The sequence below is a fragment of the Macrobrachium nipponense genome, chromosome 28 (genome assembly GCF_015104395.2).
Source record: "Macrobrachium nipponense isolate FS-2020 chromosome 28, ASM1510439v2, whole genome shotgun sequence".
NCBI classification, from domain to species: domain Eukaryota; kingdom Metazoa; phylum Arthropoda; class Malacostraca; order Decapoda; family Palaemonidae; genus Macrobrachium; species Macrobrachium nipponense.
Window position 1 is genome coordinate 8,114 of NC_087217.1, and position 16,251 is coordinate 24,364.

Consider the following 16,251-nt stretch of genomic DNA (forward strand, 5'->3'; position numbering starts at 1 on the left):
GGGAGATTTCCATGGAGGTGGAAATGTCCACTCCTCGCAGTTTACGGACTAGGGCCAGAGCGGCTCTGTAGACCTTAACTGCTGAGACGGAGAGGAGCTTCTCTCGGCAAAGGAAGACGAGGAAATCCGCTACCTGCTGAAGAGTGGCTCTGAGTGGAGAGAGACCCCATCCACGACACCAACCACAGAAGATGGACCACTTCCGCCACTCTCCTAACAAGGGGTTGAGTGAATGCCAACAAGAGACAAACCCAAGACTTTATATTGGCTCTTGCGTAGGAACTAGTTCTTGCTTGCTATTCATAAGAGGCACTCTTGCCTCCCTCTTATGAATTTGGTCCAGAGGTGTGACCACTGATCCTGCAGTGCACACTCCGATCAGTTGGACAGAGGCTAGTATCCCTCCCTCTGTTCTTCGACCAACGACCAGGGAGGGAACCAAGGTTGGACGAACACCAGTCTGTTCATAAGACTCAGATTCCACCCACCAATAAGTGAGTCTTCCATATGTAGAGGACCGAGGGTTTGTATTACGTATCGGAACAAATCACAATTTTAAGTAAATTGTATTTTTCCTAACTACAAACCTGAGGTCCTTTACACATAGTCCCACCTCATGCCACCCCTCACTCTGTTCCTGGGCCTAAAGCAAAGTGGAATGTTTACCTCCAGTCGGGCGGGACTCCCGACCATCGGACAAGCAGTTACTACTGAACCACCTTGTTCGGAAGCTTACGACTGGTCCAGCTGCCGCTTTAAGTAATATTCCATATGCAAAGGACCTCAGGTTTGTATAGTTAGGAAAAATACAATTTACTTCAAATTGTGATTTTTGCTATAATACCACTTCAGTACGATTAGATTTTGCTATAACACCATTTCAGGTGTGGTACATTATTGGATAATCTCTAGAATTGAATGCCAAGTGTCAAGTACAGGTTGGTTGAGGTTGAGGGACTATGTCAAACAGCTGTCGGGTGTAGGACATTCAGAAAATGTTCAGGTGCAGCTGTACTGCTGCTGGATAGGTTATTTGTTACTAGAGGGACTTTAGTTACTGATCAGGAAGCCAGACTTGTTGAGGTGCCATTGTATCTCTCTAGTGATATGAATTGGAAGCGTGAACTGGTGTGTCTTGGGGGAAGGTGTCATCTGAATATGATCTACTGATTATGTTGGATTAAAAAGTAGAGAATGAAGTGAGTTCATTTTACAGGAACTCAAAAGAATTGCAGTCGAACCCTTAGAAGAACAGTCTCCAAAGGAAAGCACCCGCTGAAGTAAGAGGAGACCCAGGCCTCTATTGCCTCTTCACTACAGGTCGAGATGAGCTCCAACCAGAGGTCCTATCTACTTGCTGTATCTCTCTCGCCAGGTAAGGTTACGACAAGCCTTTAACAATGCTAGCTATTGTATTACTTTTGAAAAAAATTTCCTTTTCTGAAGGTTTTTGTAGTTGTACTTGGGCATATATCACACCACCTGTAAGCATGTGACCAGCAGGCCAGATACCATCCACAGCTGCTATCAAACAAATCCTTTAGCCTTGTTTACAGTGCTCTAAAGACATTTTTTGGACAAGCATAAATGTAGGGAAGTCATTGTTCTGGTTTACAGTTCAATCCAGCAGAGATATAAAACATTGTGGTTAAAGTACATAATCACTTCCTTTAGAGCCTTTAAAAAAATGTGAAGGTTTTGTAGAGTAACCTATGTTTGTCTTTCAGATTTATGCCGAACTCGAAAGCTCTTGGCTCAAGGTCACACAACAAGAGTCCTGCTGTTTAGGTCATGTATAGGATCTGGAAATCCTTACAGGATGGTAGGCATTTTGTTAATTTTCATTGTCTTAATGGTTTGTGTGAAAAAAAAGGAAAGGTACTGTACCTAGATTTGTTCCGACACGGGATACAAACCTTTCTGTCCTTTTACAATAGGAAAGTTACTAGCGGCAGCTGGATAGGTCGTAAGCTTTTGAACGAGGGGTTCGGTAGTTAACTGCTTGTCCGACAGTGCGCGCGCTGCACGACTGGGAGGTGAAGAATCACTTTTGCTTTCGGCCTGCTGGTGTGTAAACGTGCTCTTCATCGCTCTCTGCCTGCTTCATTGTCGTGTGCTTTCAGGATATTTGTGTTTTCTCTTACTATTTGTGTGTGTGTAAAAGTGAACTGTAAGTACGCATATTCATTTTTCATATACACTTTGTTTATTTATGATTATGGATCAAGGATCGATGTAATCTCCGCGCCTCCTATTACCCAACGACTGTGCCCAGGGTTGAGGGGCGTAAATGTGGAAAATTGAGAGTTTTCTTGAGATCGATCCCCAGGTCCTTTGTGCTCGGTGCCGAGGGCGGGAGCACGCTCGCGCCGAGCCATGTGTTTGTGAGTGAAAGTGAAAATTGTAAGTGCAGTACTCTTTTTCATTTGTTATTTATATTTTTGCCCTGTGCGCTCGGTGCCGACGGCGCGAATGCTCTCGGCACGTGCCCTTTATTTTGTGTGAAAGTGAAATCGCAAGTGCAGTATTCTTTTTCATTTTCATACATTCAACTTCCCTGTCAGATATATACTTAGCTATATATTAGGGCTGTTGCCTCGTATAATAAGGCGCCCTATGAGGTAATGTTAGACTTGCGATAATCTTACGCTAAGTCGGTTGGTATTGCACTTCCATATTCATTGGAGTGTCTTGGGGTTTGTAGATCACTTACGAAGTCGGTATTATCTTCTTTGGTTATGACGACGATGTGTTAAACTCATGATGATTCGGCAATGATGTGAGGTTCTAGTAGAAACCACGAAGTACAAAAAATACTTATATTCTCTGAGATTACATGGTGAAGATCAAGTAGGATTGTACAGGTCTTCTAATGACGATAGCTTGATCGCTTCTGCCAATGATGATGGCTAATTCTATTCTGTTCTACATGATAAAGCCTAGGTAAAGAGGTACAGGTCTGCCAATGATGATGGCTAACTCTATTCTGTCTACCATCTCGGTTACAAGTCATAAAGGAAGCAGACAGTAGCTCGAACATATGAACATACATACTAAATAAGACACACTACAGATCACGTAGGCCGTTTGAATTATAGGTCGCGGTAGTTGTCTCAAGCAGGGAGCTTGGACTAATGTTTCAAAACAAATGAATGAACACAGGTGACGGCACGTCATCTTAGCCTACATACTTTATCGTCTCTGGTCTGATCACATTCCTGCAAGCAATCTGGTTGACCTCTTTAGTTTTAGTCTTTTATATATATGGAATAACATTCCATATTTTTATTATGTAATCACTTACATAAAAGCTCGGCCAGCTACCAAAACCAACCACTGAATATTACTCAAGCTTGACTTGCATTTGACTTATAGGAGTGTGATACAGACACTTTGTGAATATATATAGATAAATAGAAAATACATATAAGTAAAAAAAAATTCATGGTGTACACAAATACAGATTCAAGTAATAAGATATAAAACATAATGATATTGGTAAATAATAGTGATCACGTGATATATACTGATACAGTTTTTCACTTTATCTCATTAAGATACATATGCTACAGAAAATACTAATGTACTCTGATAATCGCATAGAATAAAGATGAACATGATAAAAATCATATTTTAACTGATAAAAATTTCATATATGCATTGATAAAAATGATTAATGTTTATGCTGATTGATTCGCTGATTTTTATGCTAACTGTTATATATCTGCAGTTATTGGTAAGATAAAAGGTAACAGATTGATTATAGGCTACCTGGTTTATTTATACATATGTATATGGATTCATATAATTATGATTAATATATGTGCACTTTAAATAGATTCCTAGTGCGTACACACACAGATATTTTTCGACTGTTATTTATGATCATTTATATATAGATTCCTAGTGCGTACACGCAAAGATATATTTCGACTCTGTTATTTATGATCATTTATATATAGGATACATGATCGAAGTTATACTACTACACATTTAACTAGCGTTCGAACAACTTTTCGTCCATTACACAGTTCCAGACAACCACCTATAGCCAAATGAAATGGCCAATTCCAAATGGTTAAAACAAGGGGAAAATTTGCCTGGGCGGGGTCCAACGTTCTGTTTTGCGCTCATACTTGTTCTCTGCATCCTAAGCCACACGAATACGTTCGCGATGAATAAAATCATCCCCAGCACGAGTCCTTCGCCAGCAACGTAGAGTTGAATATCCTTCTGGTCGTAATTGTCGGAAGTATGTCCCTTTTGTAGTCGATTTCCGACAGCCGCCGGAGCGTTCCGCATTAAAATGAGATTAACGACGGGATACGGGTGTCGGTCGAAGAAGTCCACGAGATAAGATTATTCACTTATGATGGTGCTTATTCCTTTCACATTGTAGGCGGTTGTTACTTGACTGCCGTCGTCTGCAGCGACGAAAGATTTTTTTGAAGTTGCGATGTGAAACTCTCGTACTGTAGGATACTGTAACCAGGTTCCATTAATCAGCCTGCAAGTGAAATTATACTTGTCACAAGGGCAAAATAAATTCAGACATCATCAAATACGGGCGGGAGAAAGCCAGACTTAACCCACATGAATTCGCTGATATTTTATGGAATTCAAAAGAGTCAGCTGTACAAACTTTTTTATCCATGGCATTAACAATGAGTTGAACCTATCCAGGTCTATGATGACTGTAAAAATATCCATAATTATAAAAAATAAACAGATATCAATACAAATCCCAAAGAAAAGAAAATTCGATATTACTGGTAGTAAGTTAATAGACAAAGAAGTGTGAAACGGAGCTGTTTGTAAGATTGCCAGGCAACATAAGAGTCAAAGAGAATATTAATCATGATTCTGTATTTCTCTATGCTTACTGAAATTAAGTTGTGATAAAATCCGATCCTATGTGCCCCTAACAAAAGTTTCATATTCAATTTTCTCGCGCGCATCCTCTGAGGTCAATTTTTAAACTTTATTAATAGGCAGGCGATGCAACGAAAGAACCCACTATGTAACTAATTTCTATATAAGCTTTGGGTTTTTTCAAGAAAATGTGACATTTTCCCATGAATGACATTTACTTGAATTGTAATAGGCTAATGTTGCAAGTAAATTTTTCATATACATGATCTGATACTTCTAAATGTCCGTTTACCAATGTCATAAGCTGAATTATTGACTCTAATTGTCTATGAGGTTCAGAAAAAAATTAATTCATTTTGATGTTATAGAAATTCTATTTGCTTATTTTGTTCATTAATTCTAAAACGGATAAGAATAGGTAATGGCTATGTCATGTCATCGTGACCTATGAACCACATGTGAAGTTCATGAGCTAAGCATTCCTCTCTCCAGTCAACCTGCTTCGCAAGCGGTTTATTGAGGTGAAAAAGAACAATGATGAGTCGGCAAACGCGACGGGCACCTTCTAGACTGATGACGTCACCAGCTTAAGAGTTACATTACTTGCTGTAAAAGATACGACTTTAGTATTTTCAAATGATATTTTTTTGTTTTAATCTCATCCACGCTAAGACGAATGAAAAAAAAACAGTACCAAAATGAACAATTATATGGGTTTCATGTGGAAATCTGCATGATTGTAAATAAATGTAATTGTTAAATTAGATATTCCTTATTCAAACTAATGAAAAGGGTTTCCATACAAATTTTATATATACTATTTGCCCTGTATAAGATTATTCGCATAGATATACATTTTCACATCTAGACTTCCTGACTTTAAAATCTCTTTTATTTTATTTTATTTTATTTATTTATTTATTTTTTTTTCCATTGACTACGAATATAAATCACCGGGACAGACAATATGTCAGTAGGTTTTGATATGTGTTTGAACTTCTAGCTTATTTGTCATTACTAAAGCGTTAAGTTAGAGTTCAAATCTTTACGCATATATATTTGGATATTTAATTAACCTATGGTTACGTTTTTGCTTATTGATTTTATCGTGATTCCTTTTTTGTTATAATTTGTAACCCTTCCGACTTCTTACGGAGTGTATTATATCGACTCCACTTGTATCCATATTTATTTTATTTTTTATATTTATTTATTTATATATATATATATTTGATAAATTAATGGTTGGCTTGAATATGTGGAAAAGTGTTCTAGCGGCGTACCGTATAAGGCTACTTGCGGTATCATTTCTACAGATACAAGATATGAATGATAAAGGTATTTAAAACCGCGAGAACCGCTATAATCCAGTTCGGATCCAATATCACAAATGTAAACTCGAAGACATTGACACTTTTTTTTATTTATCCGTTTTATTCTACCAAACCGATTGACTCTGGGTGATAAAATATAGTATTGGTTTTCTTAATGGAAAGGAATTCACACAACGAGTTAAGGAGATTATTATTGATTTACACCACCCGAGTCAGATTATTATTATGTGTTGAATTCCATGTTTACTGATTTAGCACTCATAAATATTCCTAGCGCACTCAATTGCAGGGTTTGTTTGTTTGTTTTTTTTTTTTTTTTTTTTTTTTTTTTTTTTTTTAGTGCTATTAATTCTATATAACGTGTCAAGGCGACTATTAACACTAAGAGGTGTTTATTTCCTCTGTCAGACTCGTAACTCTGTTAATGATTCTACATGTATTCTTTCAAGGACTGATTTGGCACGTGATAGGCCCTTAAACTGACAGGTCTCTTAGTGTCCCTTGTTTTCATGATACGGTGACAATCAGTTATGTGCTTTTTATATCTGTAAGCATTGTAGGACCAGTTAAAACAGTGATTTGGCTTTCTGTGACATAATAGGGAACCCTGGATGACGGAATGCAACCAGTTTAGGACGATTGGTATGGAAGAGATTATTACTAATACCTGGTCGTTAGTCATCTGCTGTGTTCTTCGGGTTTTCCTCGTCACGGACCTACATATAATATTACATTTGATTACATTATTCTGATACACATACTTTAAATATATTTTTGCTTTAGGGTTTCTGCTCGAAGTGTTTATTGTTTTGCTTAGCCGCTGACCCTGTTTCCATTCGAAGTGTTTATTGTTTTGCTTATTGCTGCTGACCCTGTTTCCGTTCGAAGTGTTTATTGTTTTGCTTAGCTGCTGACCCTGTTACCGTTCGAAGTGTTTATTTTTTTGCTTATTGCTGTTGACTCTTGCTTTGTTCAGTTTGTAACAGTTCGGCGCTCCAACCCAGATATTCAATGCTCGCGATCTCTTGGGTTAAGGAATTTTCTTGTTTAGATACGGTTTTAACAATAGGCACGGAAGTTTCTATATATATATATATACAGGTACTATCCGACTTACAACCTACTCGACATACGACCACTCGTACTTACAACCTTACTTCAGACAGTTGACCATTGAGTTACTTGGCACTGCGCCATCTCATGAGAACTCTCATCACTCAGGCATGAGAACTCTCATCACTCAGGCAGCATCAGTTTGAGTTACCCTGCCCTATCTGCAGCATCATTTGGTATTAACTGTACTGTAGACTGAATTGCAAACCAATTTACGTAAGAATCAACTTCTGACATGCATGCAAGAACTTAACCCCATTGTAACTCAATGCCTGATTGTACGTAATATATACTATTACATAAATGATTAAAATGTATTAGTAGAAGTACATTATGGTAAAAAGATTGAAATAATGATTGTACATTACATTACAGTACTAAGTAGGCACTTATATAGCAAAGGTTTGATAGTATACCCTACCCAGTATGTTGGCCACTTTCTAAGGTTCGACTTACATCCATTCCGACTTACAACCAGTGGGTCGGAACCAAACTTGGTTGTAAGTAGGATAGTACCTGTATATTTTTTTTTCAATTAATGGTTCCTTGCAGTATGGTGCGGGATTGCGGGATAATGCGTCAGCTATGATAATTGCTTTCCCAGGTAGATATCTTAACTTGGCTCCAAAGACCTGAATGATCATATGCCAACGAGTTCCTTTGGGACTGTGTTTAAAGCCTTTGAAAAACTCGATAAAGGACTCATGTTCAGTAAGGACTTTATCAGGATAGCCATATATTATGAACTTAAAATGTACTAGTGAGTTAAAGATACCTAGCTCTTCCTTGCCTATTACTGTATATTTACTTTCAGAGGGCTTTAGTTTACGTGAATAAAAAGCTATAGGGAAGAACTGTTTATCATATTGCTGAAGTAGTACCCCTCTTACCCCTTGGTCTGAGGCGTCTGTTGCAATGAAAAAAAAATCCTTATTTAAATCAGGGATTTTTAAGTTAGGTGAGCTGCATTATTCCGCTTTTAAGATATCGACGCCTGTTGATGCTTTTTTTGACCATAATAAATCTACGCCCTTCTTCTAGATCTGTTAAAGGAGCTGTCATGATTGAAGAGTTACATATTTACATACGATTGTAATACCCACTACAGCGCAAAAGTGCTGTATCCCCTTTGTATGTTAATAGGTACCGGAAGTTATGAATAGCCGACACCTTTCCATGGACTACTTTAAGACCTTGACTAGACACATAAAACCTAGATAAACATGTTTGGTTTTTAAAAACTCACATTTAGATATTTTACTCTGAGATTATTTGTCTTTGTCTCTGTAGCACTATAGCTCTAGTTTATGTGAATGTACTTCTAAGGTATTTAGAAAAGATTATAAGACCAACCATATAAGCATGTAGGGTATCCCCTAAAAGTCTCCAAATACTATATTGTAATTGGGGTGCAACGTAAGCCGGAGGCATACGTAAAATTGATGTCCTGAGTGTGCTGAAAAACGGTGTATGAGGTACAATCACTTAGGTAATGGTATCTGGTAAAAGCCTTTAAGTAAGTCCAAGCTGGTGAAAAATTTATTCTAACCTAACAGAGATAAGATGTCGTCGGTACATGGCACTGGAAACTATCGGGAGTCGTTTCCTTGTTTAAGCGACAGAAATCTATGCAGATACGCCAAGTCCAATCTTTTATGGCATGACGTTTGAGGGAAAAATTATATGGGCTTATTTGATTTCCTAATGACTCCTATTTCTAACATTTTACACTTCGTCATTTATCTCTATTTGAAATTTCATTGAGAGTCTATACGAAGGTACATATATAGCTTTATGTTTGTCCTTAGACCGTATTTTGTGTTAAATTACATCCGTTTTCCCCAGAGATCACTCGCTAGTGGAGAAACTTCCTAGTATTCAGATAAAAGATAAAAAAAAAAAATTTCTGCTGAATCACCTCTGCTCTGAATGACTTTACGGATATTACTTTAGATAGAGTATAAGAGAGATTCATCTATGACTGGTTTGGCGTAATTTAAAAATTAGCAATAATAAAAAAAAATGCGATATTTATATGTATAGGTTTTGTGGATTACTAGATTAACTTGTTGCTGCGAGTCAACCGTGTCTAGGGCTTTGTTCGCGGAAATCGTTATATTTCAGAGTGTCGGGAAGGATTAAAATTTCATTTCCCAGCAAGGTCTTTTTACACGCACTAAGACATTCGAGGGTGCATGCTTCTCGAGATTTTGTGTGCAAACTGCGACTGCGGTTGTGGGAGAATTCTGTTGGGTCATTTGAACAATGTTACGATTTATGAGACAAATGTATAGTTCCTCTATATAAGTTATTATTTGATTAACTGTCTCTTTTTTGTTCACACGAATTTTAATATGTTTGAAGGTTTATAGGATTTTCCTTTGATAAACACGCCTTATTTTGCAGGAGGTAAGATAATATTTTGTATACCCCTAGATGGATATCTTACAATTACACTAGATACAGATCAATGTTTTTTATAACTATTTAGGTATCTGTAAGCGCTCGCTTATCCGGACTTCTCATTAGGGAAGTTCGAACAACAGACGGTGAGTCCGTAAATACAGGATATTACGTGTACTAAAGGAATAAAACAAGATATTTTAATTTTTACGGCGCGTACAGTCGGGCTTAATCCACCACTACTTATAATAACTTGTGTATTAAAAAAAAACAAGAACATGCTCTGATTACTTGATACGGTCGTGTGATTCATAGGGAAATTCCTTTTTAATTTTTTCAACATCGCTCTCCCTCTCTGCTGAAGTTGCTTATGTGGAATGTGCTTTGCTTTGAACACTCGGCAGATTTAACTGACCCTGACCGTCTGACTAGATGACACAGTGACCAAGTGTGCATAAGCACGATTTGTTTGTTTCTGAAAGGGCTACTGTTTACCTATTTCTTTTTGTAATAATTAGGATCCTTCTCTTTATTACCATCGGCAACGTATTGTATGTTTTTAGCATTATGTTGCTGCTAGTTACGTATAAAGCAACGAATGTATGAATGACGAACTATAAAGAATTGAGCAATTACTATTAAAATAAGTTATCTCTACTGCGTTATCGTGTACTTGCTGTTGTTTACTTCATTCTTTGCTAAAATTTGAAATAGTGAGGGATCCTGGTCAGTGCATTTAGCCTAATGAAATTTTATAGACATTGTTATTCCTTGTAATCCAGTCGTATTTTAAAGTTAAGTTGAGTCATTGAGGTTCGATATTTTATGCATATAACTCAAAAAACTCAAGGCTAAAACTGCGATCGGGACCTTGCACAGGAGCATTTTATTGTCCTGACCCGAAATAGTGTTACCTCTAATTTATCTAGATTTGTACGGGTGTTCCACTTGTTTTTGTGTGTTTTCTTATTACTACGGTGACTAACGACCCTATCCATGCATCTGTGTAAATACAGACGTCCACTGCGTAAACGCATATTCACTGTTTAATATGATTTGTTACGTAAAGGATTAATAATCACCCAAAATGATAAAATTAACACAGTATATGATTATGATATTTCAGTAGAACTTCTGGAAACAGAAACTCAAAGATAGAAACTCGTAGTAGCGAAATCTCAATGATGTTGATAATTTCTGTAAAAAAGTAAGATTAAGAATGTCTCGTAACTTCAGCCACAGGAATAACGAAATTCGACCTGCAAAGGAAACACTCAAAGTTACTCCAAATGAATAAAAAGGTTGTAATTAGCTTGATTTTGTGGGAAGTCACGGTGTTCCGATAACGACACACGGCCTTGGTCCTCCTCCTGTTTTTAGCGGGTGACCTGGTTTGGCTTCAGTTTTCCCCGTGCGCGTTGTTTGGATAATTCGAGCCCTTGAAGATCCGATGCTGCAGACGCGTTCGGTTTGTTTCTTGAAGTGCCGGAATCGCTCACTAACGATGTTTTCTTGAATGATTCTAATGAGAGACGAAGCTTGCGTTGCCGTAGGATAAGGACACGTCGGGTTTCTTTCTTGAAGTTATTCACTACTGAAAACGCTCACTAAACGATGATACTAAGTTGCTTGAAGAATCTCTTGCTTTCGTCGTCGTTGACTTTTGTAATGATACATTATTCGTTGTTCTTCGGAAGATGTTGAAGAGTTCTTGTTTTCTGAAGTCGCTCACTAAACGATGATACTAGGTTGCTTGAAGAATCTGCTGCTTTCGTCGTCGTTGACTTCTGATGATACATTGTTCATTATTCTGGTTTTTCTTCGGAAGACGTTGTAGAGTTCTTCTGGTAATCTGCCACCAATATTAGGGCTGTTGCCTCGTATAATAAGGCGCCCTATGAGGTAATGTTAGACTTGCGATAATCTTACTCTAAGTCGGTTGGTATTGCACTTCCATATTCATTGGAGTGTCTTGGGGTTTGTAGATCACTTACGAAGTCGGTATTATCTTCTTTGGTTATGACGACGATGTGTTAAACTCATGATGATTTGGCAATGATGAGAGGTTCTAGTAGAAACCACGAAGTACAAAAAATACTTATATTCTCTGAGATTACATGGTGAAGATCAAGTAGGATTGTACAGGTCTTCTAATGACGATAGCTTGATCGCTTCTGCCAATGATGATGGCTAATTCTATTCTGTTCTACATGATAAAGCCTAGGTAAAGAGGTACAGGTCTGCCAATGATGATGGCTAACTCTATTCTGTCTACATGATAAAGCCTAGGTAAAGAGGCTACAGGTATGCCAATGATGATGGCTAACTCTATTCTGTCTACCATCTCGGTTACAAGTCATAAAGGAAGCAGACAGTAGCTCGAACATATGAACATACATACTAAATAAGACACACTACAGATCACGTAGGCCGTTTGAATTATAGGTCGCGGTAGTTGTCTCAAGCAGGGAGCTTGGACTAATGTTTCAAAACAAATGAATGAACACAGGTGACGGCACGTCATCTTAGCCTACATACTTTATCGTCTCTGGTCTGATCACATTCCTGCAAGCAATCTGGTTGACCTCTTTAGTTTTAGTCTTTTATATATATGGAATAACATTCCATATTTTATTATGTAATCACTTACATATAGACTCTGTCATCCCCGACAGAAATTCGAATTTCGCGGCACACGCTACAGGTAGGTCAGGTGATCTACCGCCCTGCTGCTGGGTGGCAGGAATAGGAACCATTACCGTTCCAGAACCAGATTTTCTCTGTCGCCGGTTCTAGTAACATCATTGCTAGTTCCTCCTGACTTTGACTTTCGTGTTTCATCGCCGTTGATCTTCTAGACTGATATTTTTGGTAACGTATCGGATCTCTGGCTTGGCATACGCTTTTGTGGACTGTTTTTTGGATTTGGATTTGGATTTTTCTTAGAATGTCTGACACTAGTTTTTCGTTCAGAGTGTGTGTGGATGAAAGTTGTAATGTGAGACTACCAAAAGCTACGGTAGACCCTCACACTACTTGTAAAAGATGTAGAGGGAATGAATGTTCACAATCTAATACATGTGCTGAATGTGAGAATTTAAATGAGGAGGAATGGAAGTTTCTTAACTCATACTTGAGAAAATTGGAAAGGGATAGGGCTAGAAAAGCCTCTTCCAAAAGTCTGAGTAGGTCGGTCCCTAACGAGCCAGTTAGTAGTCTAGTACCTATCTCTAATGTAATTGTTGCTTCCTCCCATACAGCATTACCTTCTCAATTATCAGATTCTGCAAGTTCGGCATCGGAAATTGCAAATTTGAAGGCTTCCCTTTTGAAGATGGAACGCAAATTGAAGGATTTAGAAGGTAAGCAAAGTGAAAGTGTTCCCAGTGAAGTGGAGGGTGCGTCTGATCGGCTCTGTCTCGCTCCCAGGCCTAGACCTCTTCCAAGCTCCCAAGCCCAGAGGAGAAGGAATGTCGAAAGCCATACGGAGGTTTCAGAGAATCCCCAACGGTCAGGCGTCCCCTCGGCAGGATCTGTAATAGCGTCCCAGACTGCCAAGGATAGCCGTTGGAAAGGCATCCTAAAACAGTGTTTTTCGTCATCCGATTCTTCTTCAAAGAAAGGATGGAGTTCTGATAAGCTGTTGAGACCTTCTAAAAAGATCATGGAATTCGCCAGCTTTGGATTCTAGCCCGGAAAGTTTTCCGGAAGAATATCCACCGGAAAAGAGGAGAGATCTATTCATCGAATCCTCCTTCCCCAAGATCAGATACGGAGAAAGAAGACGCTGCTACGAAGATCCTAAAAGAAATGCAACAGCAAATATCTTCGTTGGTTGGAGTATTGAAGAAGGATCCTCCTTGGAGAAAGGACCGCTTCCTTCCCATTAAAAAATCCCATCCAGTAGAAGTCTCTGACAGCTCGGACGAGGCGCCAGCCAGGCGCAAAACGCCTACGAGGCAAGAGGATCCAACCAATATTCATAAGTACAGGAAGGCGCCTGAGGCTCCTACCAGGCGCGAGAAACCATCCAGGAATGATACATCATCCAAGCGCCAGGCGCCATGAACCAGGATCTCCAGCTTCATCTGACATGGAGTTAGAAGTTGACCGGGAGGCTCCTCTTTGGGACTTTTCGCAGGATCAGTTTTCGTCCGATAGGGGCTCGAGATGTCGCACAGGCGGCCGTAGCCCTTGTCAGGTTAGAGTCGGTACTGCTAAGAGCCCCTACCTTGCTTAGAGAGGAGTCCTCCTCCAGTTGCTCATTCTTCTCCTAATGTGACTGGACAGGATATGGAAGATGTGTTAGACTCGGAAGCAAATGAGGGGGCAGGTCTTTCAGACTATAAGACCTTAGCAGCCCTCTTATTGAAAGAGTTTGGAGAGTCTCTTGAGTCCTGCTGCCCCTCCTTCTCCTCGTCTTTATTCTCAGTACGAGGATTCAAAAGTCATCCTCTTTTTTGAAGATGCAACCTACCATCTCAATGAAGAGGGCTTTGCATGCCTTCGGGAATTGGTTAAAATCCAAAGAGGAGGCGGGGAAGACTGTGTTCACCTGTCCCCCTTCCAGACTATCGGGAAGGAGAGGGATTTGGTATAACACAGGAGAAGCAATGGGACTCGCCCTCCCTGCTTCTGCAGACGCAGACTTCTCTACATTAGTGGACTCATCAAGAAGACATGCGCTTCCATCTGCGAAAACAAATTGGACTATGTCAGAAATGGACCCTCTCCTCAAAGGAGTATTCCATGTCTTGGAAGTTTTTAACTTCCTAGACTGGTCCCTTGGGGCTTTGGCCAAGAAGACGCAAGACCCCGATTTCTTGGAACCCGAAGTCCTACATAGCGTACTGGCCTGTATGGACAAGGCGGTTCAAGATGGATCAGCAGAAGTGGCATCCCTTTTCGGGGCAGGATTTCTAAAAAATAGAGCTGTCTTCAGCTCATTTTTGACAAAAGCGGTCTCTCCCGTTCAGAGGGGCGTCTCTCCTATACGCCCTCTTTCGAAGCAGCTTTTCCCTTCTCAGTTAGTGAGGGATATTTCTCACTCGCTGACTGAGAAGGCAACGCAGGACTTGCTAGTGCAATCAGCGAAGAAGTTGAGACCAGCTGTTCCTGCCACGAAGAGGGAGTCAAGAAGTGCTCAGCCGCCCTTTCGAGGGAGCTCATCAGGCCGAGCCCCTAGGAAAAGATCAGAAAGAAGAGAAAGGTCTTCTTCCATTAGAGCAACAAAGAAGACCAAATGAGATACCAGTCCTCCAAGCACCAGTGGGGGCCAGGCTGCTGAAGTTTTCAGAAGCGTGGGCCTCGAGATGAGTAGATTCTTGGTCTCTGGAAATACTCAAGAAAGGATATCTCATCCCCTTCAGAGACAGACCTCCATTGACGACACCGAGGGAGCTGTCAGCGAGGTACAAAGATCTGCAAAAAGGGAATCCCTGTTACGTCTGGTACAGCAAATGTTGGAGAAGGAGGCCATCGAGACAGTGCAGGATCCTCACTTCCGGGGCTTTTACAATTGCCTTTTCTTAGTGCCGAAAGCTTCAGGAGGGTGGAGGCCTGTGTTGGACGTGAGTGCATTGAACCGCTTCGTGGAGAAGACAAAGTTCTCCATGGAGACTTCCAATTCGGTCCTTGCGGCTCTGCGTCCAGGAGATTGGATGGTCTCCCTCGACCTTCAGGACGCTTACTTTCACGTCCCCCTGCATCCTTCATCGAGAAAATATCTTCGATTCATGGTGCAGGGCAGGATTTACCAATTCAGGGCTTTGTGCTTCGGCCTCTCGACGGCTCCTCAAGTGTTTACGGCATTGATTAGGAACGTAGCAAGATGGCTACATCTGAAGGGGGTGAGAATATCACTCTATTTGGCCCCTCGAGTAGGTTCCTTCACGTGGTGAGGGGGTAAGGGATTCTGCCTTCAAGTTTGTGAAGGCCGGATCCTGACGGAACGCCTACAAAACTTTTGGCATTAATTTGCGTGGACATTTCCACTTTCGAAAAAATTTCTCTGCTTGGGTGAGTCTGGGAGGGGTTCGTGGTTTGGAGGGGGTTTGCATTCGAAGCTAATTGTGGGAGTTGTGGTGGTGAGTCGCCACCCAATACGGTTTGGACCCAAGAGATGGTAATGGGATTTTCCCATTGTTATCTTAAGGGCGTAACCATCTCCAGGGATCAGCCCATCGGAATCCAGGGGGGGCTGGTTTTTGGGATGGGACTCCTGGCTTTTGTCCGGAAGCCCACCAATATGTTTGGAGTGGGGAGTCTGTCCCCATTAGTGGGGGTAGAACTCCCAGCAGGCAGATTGGCTTATAACCTGGGCCACTGCAAGCATATTGGTGCTATCCCGAAAGGGTAGGGTATGGGCAGACCGTGGGGGAAGCAACTTCTACGTGTGCCATTGGTGGAGAATGTCGGACCCTGTCTAGTCCGCGATACCTTGTTGGTCTTCCCAAGCAGTTATGTGTGTGTGTGTATATTCCCCCCCCCTTTTGTTTTTTTTTCCTTCAAAACTACATGGATAATATGT

At 40.2% G+C, this 16,251-nt stretch overlaps 1 long non-coding RNA gene across 1 annotated transcript in view; it reads left to right on the forward strand.

The window, feature by feature from the left end:
- The first annotated feature begins 271 nt into the window (after nt 1-271).
- Nucleotides 272-16,251, forward strand: part of LOC135201243 (uncharacterized) — a 46,386-nt gene continuing 30,406 nt past the window's right edge. Inside the window, exons 1-2 of the long non-coding RNA XR_010311458.1 lie at nt 272-1,375; nt 1,728-1,822. This is a non-coding gene — a long non-coding RNA (uncharacterized LOC135201243). The remainder of the gene's footprint in view (nt 1,376-1,727; nt 1,823-16,251) is intronic.